Source organism: Ambystoma mexicanum, chromosome 12 (genome assembly GCF_040938575.1).
Source record: "Ambystoma mexicanum isolate Mex_15411 chromosome 12, UKY_AmexF1_1, whole genome shotgun sequence".
Classification (NCBI taxonomy): Eukaryota; Metazoa; Chordata; class Amphibia; order Caudata; family Ambystomatidae; genus Ambystoma; species Ambystoma mexicanum.
In genome coordinates, this window is record NC_090936.1 from 1,139,896,076 (window position 1) to 1,139,917,914 (window position 21,839).

At 45.3% G+C, this 21,839-nt stretch overlaps 1 protein-coding gene across 5 annotated transcripts in view; it reads left to right on the forward strand.

The window, feature by feature from the left end:
* The window catches only part of CPM (carboxypeptidase M), a 330,252-nt gene that overhangs the window by 35,394 nt on the left and 273,019 nt on the right, over positions 1–21,839 (forward strand). The window lies entirely within an intron of this gene.

Genomic DNA, 21,839 nt, shown 5'->3' on the forward strand with positions numbered 1-21,839 from the left:
GGTGAATGGCTGGTGGCAGTGGTTTTACCTTAGTGACTTTTTAGTATTATTACTCGCAGGCTGTTAAATCAGCCTTGGTAATGCACAGAAGGGCCACCATTTTTCTGAAATGGTGGGATCTTTCTTTTTTTTACCATTTGTTGCTTGCTTGTAGTTTTCCTGTACGATTCTAGGTGGGAACGACCTCAGTGGGAGTTTTGCCTTTGGCAGGAATCCATTGTATTCCCTGCCAAGACTCCAAAGTATCTGAGTAGGTAGGAAGCGAGTGAGGAGTCAAAATCTCTGCAACCCTTTGCCTTTCACTTTGCCAGAAAGGTGCCCAGTCTCAATGGGGGGCTGGCTGTCCTGTCTGGATAGCCAGACTGCCCTGATCTGTAAAATGCCTGGAGAGATTGCGGAGGTCGTGCTGTCGTTCCTGTTTAATACTCCGAACCTGGAAGTTGCTGACAAGTTGACCACTGGAGCTGAAACCGAAGAGGAAGATGAAGAAAAGGCAGATGTAGTGATTTCCAGCTACCAGAGAGCCTGCTGTGTAACCAAAGCCTGCTGTAGCCCTTCCTTCCAATCGACCTGGGGATCCCGAAAAGGACATCCATCCCTGACCCAGAGCCTGGTGTGATCCACTAGACTCAACAAGAGCTGCATTTTGAGCTATCACACGTCGTGCTGCGACCTTGCAGGGCTGCAATACCGCAATACCCTGGGACCTCAACCCATCGTGCGGTGCATGGTCTTCTGAATTCCGAATCGAGCTGAAACTTTAGTGGCCTCCTCCTGGCTCTTCGGAGACACAATTTAAGTCTGAAAAGTCCCCTCACCAGAGTGCTGGACCTTAAAAACTAAAAGAATATAACCAGCGATATTCAGTCTTCTTCTGGTTCCTGAAAAGTGCACCAAAACCACAGAGCTGCAAACAGCCACTAAAGAAACAATTGCCTTGAGCCTTCCCCATTGATCCCTGCTGCAAAATCCCACAGCTGCCACCAGTGTTAGGACAGATTATCTGAAGTAAAACCATACAACTGAGACAGTACAAAACTCCAGTCTTAGTATAAGGCTGTACAACCTGAGTATTTGGTAGCTTAGACAGAGCAGCCAGGCTTATCTTAGGAGGGAGAGAGGCCTGTAGCTGGTTACAAAGAAATTGTAGCATGCATATGGTCCAAAGAAACACTGAAACACTATGTATTGTAATAAATAACGGGTTTACTTAAATACAAGTAGGCCAAGAGGAATATTGGGAAAATATGTACTATCACCTTATATATAAACACAATTATAAAAACACAACACAATGCTTTAAATTACACCGACCAAAGCATAGAACCTGTTAAAGAAATAACAGTATTTCTAGGGAAGTCAGACCATATCAAACACATGTAGTATAGGACACACCTATTCATGGGGAATAAAACCATCAGTTACGTTTAGATTACTTTAGAGTAAGTCAAGGGTAGTGGACCCTGCCAGTCATGCAGTGCCACTCAGTTAAGGAATCACTTATTAAACCAAACCTGTTATCAGGATACTTTCAAAATTGTGGAACACAGATTCAAGGAACAGTATAAACCTACAACTACATTCAGGATAACACTCAGTTATAACAGGTGAGTAAGACCTTTTGGTGTAATATACATTTACAGTTGCTTTTCAGATCAGTGGAACACAGACTAAGGTAAGCAATAACTTTCTACACTAATTTATGATTGCACCAGGCAGACCAAGGTCAGCTACACCTACAGGACACTTTTTAAGAATGGCACACAACTATTCTAGGCAGGTAAAACCTATGGGTGTAATAAACTATTAGTTGCTTTTGAGATCAGTGTAACACAGACTAAGGTAAGCAATATCTCGTTAACTTAGTTTAGGATAGCACAAGGCAGACCGAGGTAAGTAAAACCTACAATATACTTATTCAAAATTGCACACAGCAATTCAAGGTAAGTAAAACCGAAGGCAGGCTTATTCTAGACAGGCTATACAGCAGGTCAGGTGAAGCAAGACCCAGTTGGTAAACGTATACACTAATATTCTGAAAGAAATAGTTAAGGGAAGCCAACAGCATTACTTTTGGGAAAGAGGCATAACCAATTCATAGGTGAGTGAAATTATCTTACATATACTTTTCAGAATGGCAAAACACATTCAAGGTAAGTAGGAACCTTTGTAACTGCTCACTCTCAGAGTCACAGCTACCAACTAACTCTTTCACAAGTAAGTATAAACACTTGTTATACTTATCAAGGCAGAATCCTTTCCTTATCCAGTCCTTCCCTTAGTCTATTGCATGAGTTCACTCATAGGCAGAAGAAGGACCTTAGTGGTCTAGGTGCCAGCTGTAGGCAGGGTGCGATAGGGTTCAGTTGCAGGAAAAATCAGAGTTCCTGAGGAACTGAGTTTCACTTTAGAGTTAGTTCGGGTCTAGGGACTTCTGTGAAGACACCCTATGAGGCTTCCAGCAGTGGGCTTGGGTGAACTGGGTGAGAGGACTCCCAATCACAAGAAACACCCAACGCCATACAAGAATCACAAAAGACTTAAGGTGAGTAAATTCCCCAGCCAACACAGTACCTCAGCACAGAATAAGAGTTGCAGCAGGAGGACTTCAGGATCTGCAGCCAAAAACCCGGTCAATAGATTCCAAGGTCCTGTCTTCCGTCTTCATGACAAAGGAATTCATCGGCCAGCACAACGGGAGCCCTTCAAGGCTGCGTCGGCTCCATGCGGCTCCAAGCCATGCCCCACCTGTAACGCATTTTTAATTATTCACTTTATGTAGCTCCCTTATGAACATATGTCGCTTGGTTTGAGGCTAGCATTGAAGCCATCTGCATTGTAAAGCTCAACTAAGTTGACTACCTGAAAATAACTTGTGCTGTTATGAATGGAATGCAGCAGTTACAAAAAAAAAGAATAATAAAACACTGCTTCATTCCGAGTTTGGCAGTATTGTATAAAAGTGGCAGTAATTCCGTTATCGCCACTTTTTGGGCATTAACACAATTACTGCAATTTTTACTGCACCCATGAATTCTGAGTTTGGAGGAAAAGTGGATGATTAGCAGCAAAAAGCTGGAGGTAAATCTTCCACTTTTCCTCCAAAAATTAGCGGATTTACTGCAGTGGAATTAAAGCTTGCGATAAATCCACCAAACTCCCCATGGAGTTCTATGGACTCCAGAAATGGTGACTCACACCGGCCTACCACCACTCGCAATGCCGTGGTAAGCCCATGGGACCGAGTGGTGGTAACGTTGAACGATTTGGGCAGTAATTCACCAGATTTGGCAGTAATTATGTTACTGCAAAAAAGTGTCAGTAATGGAATAATTGTTGACAGTAGCACACATCTCTTTTGGGTTAGTGGGCTCTATACATTAAGTAGTTGTGGAAAATGCAACATTGTGTTTTCAAGTTTGCAAAGGCATCATCTTCCACAAACAGTGGTTCAAGTGGCTTGAATCAATTAAGTGCAGCACAATTTTGATTTTGTGGTGACATCTTTATTGTAAAGGCCATACACAGGGATCTGGTGGGCCGCTCACGGTATCCCATGCTCTGGTTATACATTCTTCCATCTTGGGTTCTCATCCTTCCATGGGCTTGTTCCACTTATCTAACAAAGGTCATTCTCCTTTATAGCCCCTACTTTGATCACAAAAAAGCACCTGTCTGGCCCCCACCTTCAGGATCCCTCCCACCTCATCATCCAGAAGATCATTTCCCTATCCTTGTCCCCAACGCTGGAAATTCTGTCCCCTTGGCCACCTCATCATCCAAAAGATAATTTTCCCTATCCTTGTCCCCAACGCTGGAAATTCCGTCTCCTTGACCTACAATGTGCCACCTCTCTGCCAACCTCACAAATTACCATACAACTCCACCTCTTTTAACTTGAAGAGTCTTCCTATCTCCACTAACTCGTATGCCCTTCTGCATAATGTTCAAGCTCACATGCGTGAAGCATATTTCTCCAGCATTGGATCTTTCATGGATTCACATACTTAGAATATTCCCCATCATCAGGCTGGGATTCCTCAGTAACCTCAATGTTACATTATATAATAAAGGAAAAATAGCTTACTTTTACAGCCTATGTGATGAATCCCAGGGTATTGTCACTGCTCCCATGGGGCGAGTCCTTTCCAATGAGGCCAGGAAGGTGAGGCTGCTACCCGATAGTCTCCCTAGGGGTGGTATTCAGCGGGAGGATATCATGGGGAGGCAAACTCCCTATGGGACCTGTGATCACTATTATAGGAGAGCGCAGTATTTCCATACTCCACCCCTACCTCCCTCATCCTCTTACCATACACACACCTCTGTAGTCCCCAACACTTCTATATTTTTTTGCAGAGTAGAGGATCCCATCCTCGTGAGACATACTGAGACGAGGAAGAGTAGGGGCTACCCATGTGGGGTGCATGAGAAAACAGAGACAAAAAAGATTCTGTCTAACCCAGTAGAGAGTAATCATGTTAATACTGGGACAAAGAAGGTCTGTGGAAGAATAAGGAACGCACCGTGGAACCAAGATATGTGTTCCAATAAATGCAGAGCCAACATGGTCCAGGAAGGAGGAAAGTAGACCAGGATGCTGAAAAGGTAGTGGGTAGGTCTGGGCCAGTCCAGAGTGGGATAACCACTCGACAACCCTAAAGAGAAGCTCCAGGCGTTCCTCAAATCTGGTCAGCGCGAGAAAGACGCTGCCCAAAAGAAGCTTGCAGCTGCGCAGCCATCGTAGATCGAAGGAAGACGATGAGAGTTGGGGAAGCCCCACGGCTGTTCGTAGGCGTCAAGGAAGATCCAGGACGATTGTGGACCGTGAGAAAAGATACATATGTTGCTGGGAAAGTGCTGGGAAAAAGCTGAGAATACAGGGCCTGGGACCCTGACCAAGGGGGAGAGACGGTGTCATAGCTTGGGTCACACAATAGTACTTGGCAGGAGAGTACACTGTAAGAAACCTGAGGGGGTTCCGCTGAGTAGTGCCTAGGAATCCCTTATTCAGGTGGCCAGGACATGGCCATTGCTGTTGGATCCAGTTCCTGGGGATGGACCAGTGGGGGAGCATCATCTGGGTAGGGGAACCCAGGGCTATGCTCTGGGAAATACCCCAGGTGCGACGAGGTATAGAAGGCGAGGAGGGTGAAATATTTTAGGCTTTCATGGGCTGTATTGCATCTTCCTCCCATTAGATCTCTCCTGCCCCGATCCAACATCCCCTCTGTACATAATCCTCTAAAGTCCCAAACCCAGTTCCATCCAAAAAGCATTACTCTCAGAATCCTTGTTTCACTGGTCTCCATTTGAATACTCCTATCCATCTTCTTCTGCTACCCCTGATTATTATTTTTTGCACTCCCAACCTGATCAGACAATCCCCTTTGTCCATATTACAATCCCAGCTACTTCCGGTTACCCCGGAAACCCTACCATTTTCATAATTCTCATAAACCCCCCTGCTTATTTCACAAACCTTACCATCCTACCTTGTAGGACATGTACACTCTATCTCTTCCCTTTTCCGACACTCATACTTTTTCACAATGTATAAAACAATGGACTGGGAATAAAACTGTTTACCTGACATGTCCCAACCTGAGGGTCAGGCATAGTGAGGGAATTAACTTGAAAAGTTGCAGACCTCAATGGCAGCAGCAAAGTCCTTAAGTGCCGCAGTCAGGCAGCCACAGCTTTTTCACCCCAGCGCATCATCTTGGAGGGGTAGGTCTTCTTGCTACTACACCTCAGTTGGAAGAGCGAGAGGACAGGTTGATCAAAGAGGACAGAGAAGATTTCCTCGTGGTGGACGAGGGAGAGGTGCTAAGCCTGCCCAAGCAGCGCCCTTCTTTACCATCAGCCGTGGCTTCAGCCGCCTCAAAACCACTCTGAGGTCTTGACTCACAACACTCCGGTGGGAGGCGGACTGTCACAGCATCTGAAAGAATTGCGAGGTATCACTTCAGATGCATGGCTACTAGAAACAGTAGCCCAGGGTTACTGCCTCCCCTTTATAAAGAGACCTCAGGATCATCCACCGGGAAACCATTCGCTAGATGTTTCGGATCCATTCCTGTTGCAGGGAATTTTGACCCTGCTAGAGAAAGGTGCCATAGAACCAGTACCTGTGATGGAGAGGAACAGAGGATGGTTTTCTCCCTATTTCCTAATCCCCAAGAAGGACGAAGGACTGAGACCTAACTTGGACTTGAGATACTTCAAGTTCAAGATGGTCACACGTTCTCAGAGCCTCAGGCCCTCCAGATCCAGGATTGGATGATATCTTTGGACCTTCAGGATGCTTACTTTCATGTGCCAATCCATCACAAGCACAGGAAGTACCTGAGGTTTGCCATTGGCAGATCTCTATCAGTTTTGAGTTCTGCCATTCGGGCTGACCTCCGCCCCCGGGGTTTTCACCAAGTTAATGGCAGTGATGGCAGCAAGTCTCAGGAGAGGGGGGATTCATGTCTACCCCTACCTGGATGATTGGCTGATCAGGGCACGTTCACCCAAACGGGCCCAAGAACATCTCAGTATCACCTTCCACTCCCTCCACAGATTGGGCTTCCCCTCAATTTCAAGAAGTCTCACTACCATCTCAGAGACTCCAGTTTATTGGAGCAGGCCTGGATGCATCCTTGGGAAAAGCCTCGTCACCCGGGGTGAGGGCTCAAGACATTTTGCAGATGATCATCAAGTTTCAGAGTGCCCAGTGTCTTCTGGCCTTCGATTCTCTAAGGTTGCTAGGCCTGATAGCATCCTACATTTTTCTGGTGCCAGAGGCTCGCCTGAGAATGAGATCCCTTCAGTGGGCTCTCAGGAGAAAGTGGTCCCAATTCTCAGGAAGGATGTCAGACCTCCTTCAAATTCTCAGCAGAGCCTCACAGTACCTTCTGTGGTGGGCCTGCAAGGACAATATTCTGAAAGAGAACCTTTTTGGTAACCATGACCGGAGATATCGGTAGTGACGGATGCCTCACTCAAGGGCTGGGGAGCCCACGTCAATGATCTGACAATCAGCGGCTGCTGGTCTCCATCAGAGTCCAAACTTAACATCAACCTTTTGGAGCTGAGGGCAATCAGACTAGCGCTGAAGGCCTTTATGCCCTCTGTACGTGGAAAGAATGTCCTGATAAGGACAGACAACACAGTGGCCATGTACTACTTCAACAAGAGAGAGGCGTACGGTCACTACCAGTGTGCAGAGAAGATATGCAGCTCTGGCTCTGGGCAATTCAAGAAGGAGTCTATCTATTGGCAGTTCACCTAGCCAGAGAAGAGAACACAGCGGCAGATGCGCTGAGCAGGCAGAGTACAGTCTCCCACGAGTGGGAACTAGCCCAGGAAGTCCTTCAAGAGATCGTCACCCTTTGGGGAACCCCTTAGGTGGATCTGTTTGTGACCAGTGTCAACCGAAGTTTGAACTGTTTTGCTCCAGGGGATTTCCTCCAAGAGGAGCTCTAGGGGACGCGTTCTTAGTGCACTGGGAATTTCCACTCCTGTATGCGTTTCCTCTGGTCCCCGCCATTCCTCACGTAATCAGGATGTTGAGAAAGTTCAGGAAATTCATGATCCTAGTTGCCTCAGATTGGGCCAGTAGGATGTGGAACCCAGACCTTCTGGACATGTCTATCTGCCCTCCAATACGTCTTACACAAAGAGAGGATCTTCTCTTGTAAGAGCGGTGCCAGGTTCTCCATCCAGAGGTCAAGAAACTCCGCTTTCATGCCTGGTTTCTGAGAGGCTGAGGTACAAGGAATGGGACCTCCCGGATAACGTAATGCAGATTTTGCAAACAAAATCCCTATACCGCTGCCATTGGAACAAGTTCTGCAGCTGGTGTAGGAAAAACGATGTGGACCCTTTTCTGTGCGCTACACCTATGGTGTTATCTTTTATACTAACTACATTTGGTGTAAAAAAAGGTCTGACCCCTCCCAAGATCAGACCTTTTGCATTTTTTCTATATTCATTGAACCATCCAATCTGTTATTTAGCCTGCACCTTTCATCCTTTTGCCAGATGCATTCATTCATCCAATTTTTGGTTGGTTTTTCTCTTTCTTTTTCTCTCATGTTTTTGTGCAATACTTTCCCTGGTCTACACCCAATTCAATGTTGTACTATCCATCTTATCATTCTGTCTATGCTTACACCAAAAGGGCACCTTCCCGCTGCATTCCTTAGTGTTCACCCCTTTTCTCCTCACAGCCTTAGGTGACTCTCCTTATATTTAACAAGTAGCCTAGTATTTCTATTTCCCTTTCCACATGATGTGGGCCTAGCTGCATTGTTGTAGGAAAACATCTTTCCCTTTTCTGCCCTTTCTCTCCCACCAGCAACGGAGATAGGGGCTAATGCTCTTATCTGTTCCCCACTCTCAGCCCCACACCTGTAGCATTTAACATGCAGTTTAGATTTTTCTCTTTCATTTCACTGCAACCCAGCACTGAGGTAAGACATTTTCTGTCATCATTTTGGTCATATGCGCAACACATGGGCGAAATGTTAAGGTGGACTTGCTTCAAATGTGAATTCTGAATTCCAAGGGGGTTGTTGCGTTATATCTGATCACCTTATCTCTCTCTTAAACAAGGTTTTTTCACTGAATTTCAAAGGTTTTGTTGCTATGTTTTATTAACGTTAAATCTAAACACCTTAGCGCTCTCTTAACTAAAGTTTTTTCACAGATTTTCAAGAGTTTTCTTATACTATAGTTTCTTTGGGGCCCACTTGCCATGGCCATCAGCTGTCACCACTGTACATGTTGCACCAATAGGCTCCTTTGGGCCCACTAGCCATGGCCTTTGGCCGTGCCCACTGTACATTTTGCACCAACAGGTTTCTTTGGGGCTGTCAGGTGTATTGACCCATGTTCGAGTTATTATGCTGCAAAATTTGGTGCTGTGGGCTTAGAAAATCCAAGATAGCCGAAAAGCCCACATTTGCGCCAGAATCCAGGAAAACTGCGCAGTTTTGCGCTCACCAAAATGGTCGCCTGCCCTGCCATCCACCAGTGCGAGCGTGATGGGCCAGAAGCGCGATGAGTTAAACGTGGTGCCAAAGGAAAAACAGCAGTGCCTGTTAGCTCAAAGAGCACTTTGAAATCACCTTTGTTTCTCTGAATGGAAGCTCAAAATGCCTATTTCAAACATTGGAAGATAGTTAATACAGGAGACCATTGCCAGACCCTATCCTTTGGCTGCACACAGAGCAAAACCAGTGCAAAGGAATATGGTGCTGTTCAAAATCTGTTTTAATTGATGTCAAAAATTATGGGCACGAAATCACCAAACAAAAAAAAAACCAACTTCTGGTTGGGTGTTCTACATTACTCTACTGCAGAATCCACATCAATACAATGTTAGCAAGGATCATATGCTATCAAGTAAAATCCCCTTTTTGAAATGTATTAATTCAAAACTACTGCCAAAAATGGGTGCAGTACCGGTGTTTGCCACTGACCGGTGCTGGTGAGCTAAACTCTGACAGGAGACCTGTATTCCGAAGCTAAGCTAAACAGCATCCTAAGTTAGCTGAGACTTCAAAGGCTTGCTGGTCAATGAGAATTCTTAACACCTACTCTTCCCAGGCCCCATACCAGAAGGCAGTCTGATTTAATTAAAAGTTCAAGAGGCCTCTGTCCATGGGAAGCCTTCACACCTGCTCTTACCACCAACAGCACAGGATATCGCCTTGACATGTAAATTAGGAGGAGAGGAGAATTTCCCTGCAGCCTGGAAGAAAAGAGACAATAGCTTCTTTCAACTGAATAGGATATGCTGATTTGAGGTGTAATTGTCAACAGTTGCTCTGGCAGGAAGACATCTGATCTCTCTGGCTCACCAAGTTCCCGGGGGCGGGAACAACCAAATGGGTGTACTTCAGGGAAGGCAAATGTATGTTTTATTAAATTGCTTATAATATATTGTATCAAGCGGACAAAAATGTACAATTTGGAGATTCTTAATATGAAAAATGTACCCACAATTTGAGACTAAGCTCAACTCTGTGTGATGATCTGAGACCGTACCCCGTGATTTATTCATATTGTAGACACTGGGTTTATACTAGAAACATGATAACTTATAGTAATATGCTCAGGGAGGGGGTGCAGGTCTGTGTAAAATTTGATGCAGAACCGACCATGGCAAAACCCACTAAAAGCACAAAATGTTGTTGTTTCTGAACCCAAGCTCTTAGAAAGATCAGGGTTGGACAGAGACCTGTCTTAATTCATCTGTGATGGGTACATGTATTATGAACCACGTATGTATCTGGGATTCCTGTTCGTTATGAAGAATTCATTTTCTAAGTGAAACCAAAGGGGCGTTTCTTCAATAGATTGTAAAATGGTAGCATCACTCTGACTCACAGCTCAGTTCTCCAGTCAGGCGACAGAGAATTCTCTAACCTATCAGGATCCTCAGAGGGGTGGGCATAGAAAGTCAGCCTTCCCACCCATTTTCAAAAGACATAAAAAGAGCCACTGAGACCCAGAGAGGGACATTCACTTTCCACTTCAAACTAATTTCTTGCGAAGCACTTTGACGGACGACTTCAAATCCAGGCAATATCCAGAGACCAGAACTTAGAATCTAGACTCCAGAACTTAAAGCAGAGGGGCCTGAACCACCAGCTGGATCCTTTTCAGTAGGCCTCAAAATCTTTTGCAACCTGATTTTCAACAGCCGGGCGAGCTGTTTTGCTTCTGGCTAGAACTCTGTGCCAGAACCAGACCCAGAGAGCAGAGCTGTGCAGCGCCGATACCAGACCAGACCGCTGTGCAGTGCCGATAGCAGACCAGACCGCTGTGCAGTGCCAAGAACTTTTGCCAGAACCAGAGATCCAGACCAGCAGAGCAGAGCTGACCCAGATAGCTGTGACTTCAGAACCACCCACCAGAAGTCCAGTCTAAACCCGTTGACCAGATCTTGACGGCCTATTTCAAATTTATAGTGTGAGTATCCAGCCAGAACTGTGCAGCACCAAAATAATCTAATTCAAACCATATCCACCTGTCCAGAACTGCATAGAAATTGTGTGTCCAGTCTGTGATTTCAAAGCTGTGAAAGTGTCATTTCTCTTTCTGAATCTTTACTTCATTTCTGAAAATCTACCTCCACAAAAACGTCTATCTTTTGAACCGTATGTCCTAGAAGCGAGATTTAACTTTCATTTTAAAGCTAGGAACCTAAGCTTTCCAACGAACCTAATAGGACATCTCCTTATAGTTTTTCCATGATCGCGATCGACGCACTCGGAAAAAGTGCAGCGAATTGCAAACTGGCTCAATTTCACCACTTGTAAAAATAGCTGCTTCTTGCTTTCCACTGCTGAAATTCGTTTTCACTCTGATAATCATTCCTGAATCATTGCTAGTGTTGACCTGAACTAATTGAAAGTAGCTATCACCTACCGTGAATCTCCTATAGGGAATTAAAATCGTTTTTAGCATATTTTTCACTTCATTGCAAATCACATGTAAAAGTATTTTTGACTGTTCAAAAGCATACCGGTTGCTCTAAGCTTGCTAGGGGGGAACTGAACTGCTTTTGATTGTATTCCTGAAAACCTGAAAACCTGTGTGCCCTCATTTCCATCTCTTCATATTGCATAGGGTGGGGGGTGAGTTGTCAAAAAGTAAAAAAAGTGATCATCTTATCTATTGTTGAAACCATATCAGTTTATTTCTGTGCTTCATTCTTCCATCATTGCTTTTCCTTGAAACCATAAAAGTATTCTCGGATACCTTATCCTTTCTATATAAACTCCTAAGTAATTAAAGAATTGTGCTAGTGTAATATTATCCATTGTTGATCACTGTTATCTTAAGTGTGCTATCAAATATTAATTTATTCATAAAAGTGTGATAGATATATATATATATATATTGTTTAATTTTTCAAATAAATCTTTTAATTTGCAAAACAAACCTACTTCTTGGCTCAGTGAGGTCAGGGGGATTCAAAGAGGGGCATTATATAAGGGTTCATCATCCAGATTTATGAACTTTTCATAAAAATATATAAATAAGGGCTTCCATTGGGCATCCCATACTAGGCATTGACGTAGTTGGAGTGCTGAATTGAAGTCACTTACAGGGCCCACTAGCCATGGCCTTTGGCTGATGCCACTGTATGTGCTGCAACAATAGGTTTCTTTGGGGCCCACTAGCCATGGCCTTCGTCCATGGCCACTGTACATGTTGCACCAGTAAGTTTCTTAGGGGGGCCACTAGTCATGGCCTTTGGCTGTGGCCACTGTACATGCTGCAACAATAGGTTTCTTTGGGGCCCACTAGCCATGGCCTTCGTCCATGGCCATTGTACATGTTGCACCAGTAGGTTTCTTAGGGTGCCCACTAGTCATGGCCTTTGGCTATGACCACTGTACATGTTGCACCAGTAGGTTTCTTTGGGGCCCAGTAGTCGTGGCCTTTGGCTGTGGCCACTGTATATGCTGCAACAATAGGTTTCTTTGGGGCCCACTAGACATGGCCTTCGTCCATGGCCACTGTACATGTTGCACCAGTAAGTGTCTTAGTGGGCCCAGTAGTCATGGCCTTTGGCTGTGGCCACTGCACATGTTGCAACGATAGGTTTCTTTGCGGGCCCACTCGCCATGTCCTTCAGCTGTGGCCACTGTACATGTTGCACCAATACGTTTCTTTGGGGTGCACTAGCCATGGCCTTCGGCTATTGCCACTGTATGTGCTACACAAATAGGTTTCTTTGCGTGCCCACTAGCCATGGCCTTCAGCAGTGGCCACTGTACATGTTGCGCCAATAAGTTTCTTTGGGGACCACTAGCCAGTGGCACAAAGACCCATTACCCCCTGCCTAGTAGATGTGATCACTGTAGGTGTAAAAATTCCTTTTTTTTCACTCACATCCGATTCCTGTGGATTCCCCTGATAAAGGCAATGAACTACACATATAACAACAACAAACTACCCTTGCCAGCGGTATTCCCCTGATAACGCTTGAAAATCAAAAACTCTTCCCAGTCCTCAGACACTCACCAAGAACCCCCCCTCCTCTTTCCATGGTCTACCCACTCCTCTCAGCTGCTTTTTCCCCTCCCTGGTCCTCTCCCATTAATCCCTTTCACTCTTTGATTCATGTGACACATTTTCTTTTCCGAATGTGTGTTGCGTTATTGCAACAGAAATCTTGCGAGATACTGCCGATAATCTAAACTTGTTTGAACTGTAAATGGCTCCCCAGACCACCCCCTATGCTCCCAACTTCACATGGTATCTACTTTCCTGTGCCCCACCTCTAGCATGTGCAATTGCATCCTTTTTCCTCCTCCATATAGCTTTTTGAGCACTTTTCGTTTTCACATTCCCCCGGTATTACCCCGGTAAGCACTCGCATTAAGCAATAAAATTGTTGCTTTTCATTTCTGAAAAGGCTCTCTGCTGCAACGCACCATAGGAGATATAGCTACTTTTTGGGAGTTTACCTTATATCTTTTGAACAAGTGTAACTGTTTGCCTACTACATGCCCATATCTGTAACCAACTGTACTCTTGCCCAATAGCTGCTACATTTAACTTTACCATGTCGTCTATGTTCTGTAACCAACTGCACTCTTGCCCTATGGTTGCTACAATTGTAAATGTAATTTGACCATGTTGTCTATGTCTGTAACAATTTTACATGTGATCTAATGCGCCCAGATACCCCAGGGTCAGGTGCGCTACAGAAATAAATAAAACAAACAGTAGGTGCCCTCTTCACCATCACATAATTTTAAAACTACTGGACGGATTTATCCCAAACATGTCCAGGAAATCTAGTCATCGCTTTGTGCCCAAGTTGTTTCTTATTTGGTTCAAATCCGAGCAGTTTTTGCACGTTAACTGCCAAAATGTGACTTTTTCTCTGTCGGAAAATGAATGGGAGTAGGCCGAAAGAAGCATTATTTTTCTTTCTTAATAACTTTCTCGTTTTGTAACAAATCTTTCCCAAAATGTCCAGTCTTTGACACACTTTTTGTATGGAAAATATTAGCGAAATCCGTCCTGCAAGTCCAAAGTTGTCACAATGGAATTTTCGGATTTCCTATGACTCATAGGTATCACCTTCACTGTAGGGCATATGTATAGAGAGGGGGAGAAAGGCAGAAAAGAGATTTAGATTATAGATTGGTAGCTATAAACTACAGGAATACATGCAATGCAAGGGTTGTGAGTGACATTGACGGGCGAGAGCAAAGCGTGAGTATGAAGTCACGTGAAACCTAAAGGTTAAATATGCCTACGAGTTGATACCTGCCCATGCTTAATTGCATGTTGTGCAACCTCCTGTACCAGCATTCCAGGAGGCGGAGAGAGAAGGCAGGAGTTCACGATCTACAACCTATAAATAAAATGACCCACCCTGAACTAGAAATAAATACCGGCCATCCTTACCACCTCCCTTGAGTACGTCTATCCCTAGCACTCAAGAGTAGGAAATAAACCTGACTTCCTGCCACCTCACCTCCCCCGTGTGTGCTCTTGACCCTCACCTACACAAAAAGGAAGAAATATACCTGGTTTCCTGCCCGTCATCCCCAACGCCCTTGTTTTGTGGAGTGCCCTTCCAGCCTCCATCTATAAATAGAAATAGATTACCTGGCCTCCTGCCACCCACGCCCGAACATCTGGCAGTTGGACAGAGCTCCAATCTCCAGCTGATGTCAGCATAGCAGCCAAGGCTTTGTTAAGCTGACATGAGGATGGCTCCCACAGTGGCAGGGGCCGTGGTTTGTTCAGCCTGCTACCTCTGCTCGTGCCCGTTTCTTGGCCCGTGCGAGGAGAGGAAGAGGGCGGGTCGCTTTTGTGCGATTGACGTGGTGGTGCTGCCTCTGCCACTTCTCACGAGCGTAGTTACGTGAAACTGTGTAACGTCAGCTGTGTCAGAGGCTCTCTGAGCCTGGGCGACCACTGTTGGAAATGTTGCGCGGCTCTCGCTTATGGCCGCCTTTGTTCTTCTGATATGCTGCATGGAAGGGAGATTTGAGTAAGCCTTTCAGCATTCAGGCAATAAGCATGCATGTTTCTAGCGTTACTCCTAAATTTCTCATCTCTGATTGTAGTAGAGTCTAAAGTGAAGTATCCCCATTAAAGCCCGCAGCAGTACAGCATCTGCAGTCTGTTGTCAATATTCATCATGATGTGAGAGTAAATCCAGGCTTTCAGGAGAATGATTGGAAAGAGGGGATCCTGCCAGAGCGGAAGGGTAAGGCTGGGGACTAGGCATGCTGATAGGGAGAACGATTTGTGAATGAGAGTCCTGGGACAGTTGCCATCCTACATCACTGCTAGAAATTCCTGGCCCAATCCGTCTGACAGATGATGTCTGACAAAAAGCAGTGTTAGCGACATATCGAGCAAGTGAAGTCGTGGAGGAGCAGCAGCTGAGCTCTTTTGTAAGAGAGTTTGACTGTGCGTTTCCTGAATGTTGGAGAACGGGGAGACTGCTAGTGGGTATCTACCCAGGAGGCAAAGTGTGTTTGGAGATCTCTGATCACTGTTATATTCCTGCAATGTTCTGTGATTTAATGCAAAGCAGACAGGAACTCTCATTGGTTTTATTTGTCACCTTTTCCCACCCACTCTCATAGAGGTATTTTGAAAGAGTACAATAGAGGTGTACCAGACTATCCATCTTGAAATGATAACCTTCTATCAGAAAATAATTCACATGGTTAGTCTAGTATTGCCCCTTTGCTAAATACAAGTGAGCGGGTAGGAACAGAACTCCTGCAACACAGGGCCGGTGGTCAGTGGGCCCTCAGACCCTGGCAGGTTGGTCACACCACACCGCAGTGTGCCAGAACGGACCGTTTGAAACTGCATTTAGGCAAGACCTCTCCTAAGACCAGGTGGCAGAAGAACCATTTAATTGGGCAGCCACAGCTGTGGTTTCCCATGAGATTTCTTCTGTAAAGTATTTAAATGATAAAGTAATGAAACTAGCTTCATGTGTATAGCGGTGACTTATTGATATTGAGAAGGGGTTTTGTCAGCGACACCGAGGTGTAGTTTGGGAGTGACGTGTGCCAGTCAGTGGGGGGGGGGTGGGAGGGGCGCTGGGGGGGTTGTGGCACATTATAGTGTTTCTTTCTGGGCACTGGCTAGAAACTACCCTGCCCGCCTCTGCTTTTATCAGGTGAAGGAACCTGGGCAAGCAACATGCTCTGTATTCCCTGCCTTGACGTCACGGCAGAGAATTAGGAAAGTCCTAATCCTCTGCCGTGACTTTACTGCAAGAAGAAACTGCATTCTGAAAGAGCAATTGTTGCTACGTGCTTCCTGTGTAAACCACACACAACAGCGCAGCCAGCTCTCACCTGGGATAGCTGTGTAGGACCTGCATTCAGAGTTTCAAATCCCAACCGGATGGGCTCAGCTGTTCGCCTTCTGAGATCAATGCATTGAGTACTATTGCATTCCATAATACGGAGGCCTGTTATTACAGAGCTTAGACGCGCGTAGAGTGAGTCCTGTGTGGATGCGAACGTGATATGACGCTGTAGGGCGGCGATAGTGGGAGGCGCGGTGGCTGGCCGCGGGAGAGAGGGCTGTGGAGGGCGTCCGGCGGGGGGTGTTGGGACGTCAGTGGTCCGTCGGGCCGCTCAGCACCTGGTATACTCCGCGTTAGGGTTCTCCGCGGTAGCGCCCTATACGATGGGGAGACACGTGGCGCTCCTCTTGCTCTGCGCACCCGGGACCCTGCGCAGCTTAAGATGCAGGGCAGCGGCCCTGGTTTTGTGCTAACGCCCACCCCATTGTTTGGGTTAGGAGGAGTGCGGATAAAATCATGATGGGAGCAGTAGGAATACGGCGAACCAGTCGTGACAGGCGGTCACCGAGCAGGCTTAACTGGTAGACGCCCAGGGCAGGGCGGCAAAGAGCGGGGGTGGGTGACTGATAGGGTCACCTCATTCTCCCAGGACCCTTCTTCGGGCATGGGGGAGATCGGCCCACGAGCATACGTTTGGGGATTTCAGGAATGTTGTTTGATGCCTTTTATTCACTACTGTTGCATTTCTGTGAATAAAAGCGGCCTAATGCTTTCCAAAATAAGAATGTATCGTGTCTCCCCTTGGCCTCGCTGCCTGCGACCGCCCACTAACTCAAGCGAATATCAAGATTGCAGTCGGGGGGACTAGCAGAAGTCACATTCCCCCAGACCCATTCCTTAAACTCCTAGATTTTGGAATCCTGCTCCCTGTCTGGCAGAATTCACGCTTTCTGGAATCTAGCGCCGCGCCTACGGACTTCTTGTATTGTAACTGGCCGCTATATACATGTTCGCACTCACCTGGCCTTTACCTAGCTTTATCATTATTTAGGGGTGCTGTTATCGCCCATCGCTCTGGTTTCACCTTTCTCTTTGTTGTTCCCTCATTCTCCTGCCTGCCACTGCATGTTGTCACTGTTTCCCTAGTGAGACTGTCAACCTAATGATAGCCACTGGCACAATCCCCCCATGAGGACAAAAGCAGCCAATGACTCTGTCAGCAGCCCCACATCCCCTTCTTGGTCTGCCTGCGCGTCTGCTTTTGGTTGTCACTGTGTGCACTCTTTGTTTGCCTGGGACATGTAGGAGCGAGTAGAACTCGTTTGTGCCTCTCTCTCTCTCACATGGCAATGTCAGTTCAAAGAAACAGAGACCAACTGAGGTGTGACTGTACACGGGTGTTCTCACATCACCATGCTCGTGTAAATGTGAGGCCCGGGTGGTGGGGTTGCTTATTTTTGCAAGATTGAACCCTGTGAATGTGTGGCTTCATCAGGACCTATAAAAAGGGATGGCTGTACCGACTTGAATTCTACGATTCACTCCATTTGGAGGTCAAACATGAAATTATTCCTACGATTCAAATCCTGACCCGACATAATAACCAAAAGATAATTATTTGTTTGTTTATTTGTATGGGTTATACATAAGCTTTACAAACATGATTTGATATACACAAAAGAAAACAACTCTGTATAAAAAAGGAAGAATTCATCATAGAATACTAAAAGATAAGAGGACCCGTTTGTATGACTCAAGCCATGTACCTCTATAAACAATATGACAGGTAATGATTCCATGGCACATGTGTATGGAACCTGGGCCATGGCCTGTACAAGGTGCCCCAGACGGCGCAAGCATCCCCAGATTGCAGGGTCTGGGTTATAACCTACTTCCACGCCTCAGACACAGTACTCGTGCTCTCTTTCACCGCCGCCATGTCTTTAGGACATGCTTACCCACAATGCAATCCCACTATTCTGTTTCCCTGTGGGCTTGCACAAAGTGTTGATGGGATACGTGCTGACATTTGTGATGTCTGCATGCCAAGCTCTGGGGAACAACAAACTACTTGCAGTGACTACTGGGCATAACCCAGGCCCAGTGGTCGCGGTGAACTGCGCCTGGCCCACCCTCACTGTGCCTCCTTACCTTATGTGCCTGGCCAATGCCTAGAAACTACTGCACTATGTACTCATAAGAAATGTGCAAAATCTTCCACCAAACAAATAATTTTCAACAAACCATAGATCACCTTTAGGTATTTCCCACTTTGAGACAAGGTGTGGGGCCACTGGGCAGGCAAGCGTAACCATTTTTAAGTCAGTTTAAGTTTGTTTCTGCATAGGCATTTTATGTTCATTTTTCGAAAGTTCATTAAGACCCACATCACTGCCACAAACACCAATAATGGTGTCCGAGACGATTAGCGAGAATGGGCAAACAGGATTAGGATTCAGAGATCAGGGCTGACGAGCAGAATTTACAATGCTGCAGGCAGAGGATAAGTCATATCAACCCTATAGGATGCATATCACCAGCCTAGATTAGTCAGAAGGATTTCATGCATGATTAGTAATGTTTACAAATGAAACTGCTCAGAAATAGTATCTCTGGAGTTTCCAGCCAACACCAGCCCCTCCTCCACACACTGCCCAACCCTCATAGGCACCCCCCCACTACTCAACCAGCATCCCCAGATGCACATCTCCACACATTATCCATCCACATACCCCACTTTTTCATTGCTTCCCAAGACAATTTTATGGCCCAGTCCGACCCTGATCACAAACGAGAGCCAACATATGGAATGTCAATGTGTAAAGGTTTATGCTGGAGAAACGTCATAGAATTAAAGACAGACTAACTGAACATATTGCTGATCACTCCACCATCTCCCTCTCTGGAGCTCACTCCTACCTGTGACCCCGCTACCTGTCTCAGCAACCTCTGCTACCCCCAACTCCCCCGACCACCCCCTGCGTGCATCCTTTATGTATAGCACTCATTGCTTCCCAGCTGCACTATATAAATCCCATACGTACAAACACTATAAAAGTGACAGCAGCTACAACAAAAAGAGAAACATGTGTATGTCCCCAGGGGATGAATGAGAACAGTGATTGGGGATTTGTTCTTGTATAACTTGCTAAAGTATATACCATTGAACTTCCAGTCACTAACATAGATTTAGACTTGTGCCTTGAATTTGTTCTATCAACTCTTTTTACTAGCTTTTTTAAAAAAATGAAAACATTTTTTATTAATACTTGATTTAACTGAGTTTGTCAGTTTTTACAAGTGTTATATCGTCTGAACAGAGTTAGAAAAATGGCGTACAGAGTCTCTATTTGAAGTTTGAATTTTGATCCTTCGAGTGAGAGTCCGTAGCTCCTTTCCACTGTGATGGTCTAGCGTTTGTTGTCCAGGTTCAAACTTTCCAGAAAGTTTGCTACAGCGATTACTGATTTGGTTGTTGTACCATTCATCAGAAAACTCCACCAGTAATCTTCATTTTGTAGTCTGAAATCTGTGAACAGATGTCCCATATATTTTCTTCTCACTTCTACCAAACTCTGGCACTGGATAAGTAGGTGTCTTATGGTTTCCGTTGTTTTATCTCTTTCACAGAACCTACATTTGTCTTCTGTCGTGATCCCCCTGATTTTCTGGATTTCGTTGGTTTTCAGCAGGTTTAACCGAGCTCTTAAGAAGGTCGAACAAAGTCTCTTGTTGGGAAATTTGATGAGATATGGCATACGTTGGTTTATCTTCCGGACATCCAGTGGCAGATGTTTAATACTTTTGTTATTCTCTGCCTTGTCCATCGTCTGACAACAATCCCATTCTTTTAGTTTTCTTGCCGTCTTTGTTGGTTTGCCATCTAGTTCTATTTCCCAGCTGCCAATTTCTTCTAAGAGACAGATGTTTCTGGTCTTCCATTCTCAAAGCATCGCATTTGAGCCTTTGTTCATTTCTTCTTGCATAAGTTCAAACAGAATTTGGTTTAACGTTTCGATTTTTCGAAAAAGCATCAGACCATTTAACTTTACTGTAGTTTCCGGCGAGGTCAGGCTGAGCTCTTTTCTCACTACTGCAATTGCAGTAGAAGAAGGCAGAATCAAGAGTTTCCTCCAGTAGTACCCTTCGAGTTTTTGCCAAGTTTGTAGTGGAATCATCGGCATGGATTCAACGCCATCAGCTATGGCCGGCACAACCTTTGCTTTATAGAAATTTTTGAGGCTTGGAGGGAAAAGCGCCCACATTTTCTGTCCATTCTCATAGCTTGAGCCGTTAGCATCTTGATTTTAGTAAACAAGAAGTCCTGCATTGGGAGTTCTTTTTGGTGCAGGTTGAATATCACTCCGAGGTACCTAAAACTCTTTACTGTTTCTAGGGCACATCCTTCTAGAAAGAGCGACTTTGTAGGTTTTGTCTTGTTAGATGTTTTCTCCAAAATCATCACTTTTGTTTTCACGGCGTCGATTTCTAGATCATTTTGTTGGAGGTATTTCTGTAAGCTCAGCAGTTTCCTTTGTAGTCAAATTCCAGTTTGGTCTGAGAATGATCTCAGAATGATGTCGTCTGCGTAGACCAATCTGTATATTTTTTCTTTCCCAAGTGAAGGGGGAAAAGTTTGGATATCCATTTCCATTTCGCTAATGTCGCCAATGTAGGCATTACTAGCTTTAGGAGTCAGGCATTTTGACCTGTGACTACCTAATTTTCTTTTTTCCATTTTTGATCACAAAGCAATTTTAAAGTTAGTATGAAGTTAGGATATACTCACAGAAGTATTTGCTGCAACGTTTATTTGGCAAATGCCGCTGTGAATTGAACATTTTTTCCAGAAGCAGGTGCCTTAGACATGGGGTCGTCTGCACGTGTCAAGCTGAAATCCCAGGAAGAGCCGAATTATTAGCCTTTCACCATTCCGAGGTCTACAAGCTGAGTACCATTACATTGGGTAGTAATTAGACCTGCTATTACAAGCAAAACAATGTTTAATCCATTCAAAACAGAATATCAGGTCTTGCCTCCAAGACTTTGGGCATTGCGCCACTCAAGAACAGGTATCAGTATTTACTACCCCTGCCTATCTCGTTGGACCCGTTTCCCCTAAACTTCTCCTTTCCCCTTCCCCAGGCAAGCGTTCTCCCCATCCACTCTATATAGGTGTGAGAACCCTACTTTACCTTTCCTTTCTACAAGCTTTGTCTATTTCCTTCTATGACTTTGTAACCCTGCACCACCTGGTACTGTGTATCCTGGTTCTATGTTTTGCTGCCTGCGGTGGCCAGGCTCTTGCTCTCAAAAACTCCTAACACCCCCACCTCAAAAAAGAAGTCAACAATCACAATGGGTATTCACTTAAAAATTAGAATGCACCTTGGGCCTAATTCACCGAAGTGTTTCATAATGGCAAAACCCCATTGGAAAGCTCTCTGCGAATAAGGGCCCTAGTGTTGGTTGGCTTCTCCTGTGGCTACCCCAAAGGCGTTTTTAGCACTGTGAGAAGCCAGCTTGTTAA